Here is a 2399-nt window from a genome sequence, read left to right as displayed (position 1 = left end):
CTGATTCATGTTTCTATTCCGATCTCAGTGTTTATGCCTCACAACCCACACTGGCATTGTGCAGCAACTTGTACTGTGGTTTCTGCCCTTTCAGAGAGGTTTTAGGCCCTCTGAACCCACATTTTAGGTTCATGTACTCAGAGATAATTGCCGTCGGTTGCAAGGAGGATGCATACAGATGACAGCAGATGGAATTAGACAATTATGGTTTGAAATTGCTGCTCCAAAAAGAAAAGTTGAAATGTATATGTTTATAAATAATTGTGACCTAGTGTGTATTGTAGGGTTTTTTTCTCAATAAATTTTTTTTATAAAGTTTCACTTTCTGAGTTGCTGTAACATCAATTCTGTCCGGTGGAAAGAAGACATTTGGGTCAATGTCGCTACCACACATAGTCTGATCCGTGACTGAGAGCACGAACTACACAGACTAGAGGAAAATTTAATGCGCTGCATTGTGACTGCCTCTTCACCGATCAGCCTGGCCCGGAGGCTGTTATAAACTGGGAAGGGAATTCACCATGTATTCCCAGTGCCGGCACAGTTGCCTGGCACAGAAGACATTTTCAAAACATACAAAAAAGTGAAAGAATGAATGTAAGGCTGGGTTAGGACCAATGCCCGCAGCACAGTCCAGCAGTGGTGCCCTCTCAGCACTTCCACTGCTCAAAATAAGGAGCTTACGGGTCATTTACACAACCCAGCTGGTGAGTTAAATGCTAGCCAGACTCACCAGCTATGTTTTCATTGGATGTAAGGAAACTCTCTAGCCATGAGATGGAAACAAATGAGACATCTAACAACATTGCTAGATATTGTCAAAATCTCTATGAAGTTTTTTGACCAGTTAGTAGTATATGAATGTCCTCATTTTTCCACACCCTCAGTGACATTTGGTAATATAATTTTTCATTTTTGATAGTTCGGCAATAGTATCTTTCCTTTGTTTGTATTTATACTCTGATAATTTGTGAACTAGCACAATCAGTTCTTTATTTTATTGGTTGTTCCTCTCCTGTGAATTGCTTATTATATCCTTTGCATATATTTTAGTTGTTTTATTATTTTTATGTTGATCTATAGGAAATAAATACCGTAGGTAATAATATCTTGCTGGCATACGCATTTCAAAGAATAATGCTGTTTATAGGATCTATGGTTGCTTAGGATTTGTTCATTTTGATAGAGTCAAACTTGACAATATTTTATATTGTGGTTTGGGAGTCTTGTGTCTTCTCTAAGAAACCCTCCCATATATTTGCTTCTAAAAACTTTAAGAAAATTTAGATCTTTAATTCACCTATACCTTCCTTTGTATTGTACAACATAGGAAAATAACTTTTTTTCCTATACAAACAACCAATTTTCAAAACACTACTTATTGTCACTGTTTTATCATTCTGCCTCTAATCTATTCCTAAAGCAATCATTTCAGAAAATTACAGCACATTATACAGGATATATTCTCTCTTTTTAGTCCAAAGTAGGCAGAGAAAATGTAATATATTACTGTGTGTGTGTGTATGTGCATGCACGCACCCTCCAGAAGCATTGAACTCCTGGAAATCAATATGAGATAGTCCTGGACTGGAGAACAGAGAGTAAAAAATACTAAAGATGCCAGGGTGCCTTAGGTGTCAGGCAGCTACAGATGTCATCCCAACCACATCTGAATCCTAGAACCACTGTGGTACAACCAGTGTCTCCAACTCATGCCTTGGGTAGACCTCAGGCCTCTAGGGAGTGTCTGAAATGTTTGTCTACGTCTTAGACTCTAAGACCTCATCTTCAGTCTGAACTTATCTTTGGTTCACAACCCAAGAGTCCATGACAGGAAAGTAGGGAGAGACATTTTGCTGTTGTTTTCAGCCTGCCGCCACCTTCGAGGTGCCCTGGTCCACCGTCAATGCATTGCCCATGGGATGGCAGCTCATTGTAGTGTCACTGAGGGAGGTTGACCATAAAATGCTTTCTTTTGGGAGACACGGGTCATCTATCCACGAAAGAGAAATGACCCAGGCTGCATTGCTCCCAAACCCCCTCTAGCAAGCATCTCTGAGGAAGGACAATGGACATCATACAAATGAACGTCACCGAATTATCTCAGGGAGTAAAGGAGAGGCTGTTAAGCAGAGGGAACCTGCAAAATCGCTATTTTAGAAAAACCAAAAAAATTCTGAGCCAGGTTTTAAGAGACAGATATGAAAGCAGTAGTTTCTGGGTATGTGTTATTTCACTTTAACACTCCTATAATTCAAAAAGAATTTAACAGATTTTCATTTTCAAACCTGGAAAAACAAAAGTCCTCCTAAGCCGAGAGCAAGTGGTTGCCCGAAGCCATTCTTTTTATTGGGGGAGTTACAGCCCCTTGAGAAGAAGGGGTTTATAATGGAAAAAAT

This window comes from Miniopterus schreibersii (genome assembly GCF_964146895.1).
Source record: "Miniopterus schreibersii genome assembly, chromosome: 3".
In the NCBI taxonomy this organism is placed as follows: Eukaryota; Metazoa; Chordata; class Mammalia; order Chiroptera; family Miniopteridae; genus Miniopterus; species Miniopterus schreibersii.
The sequence above is the reverse complement of the archived record's forward strand: the minus strand, read 5'-3'. Positions refer to the sequence as shown.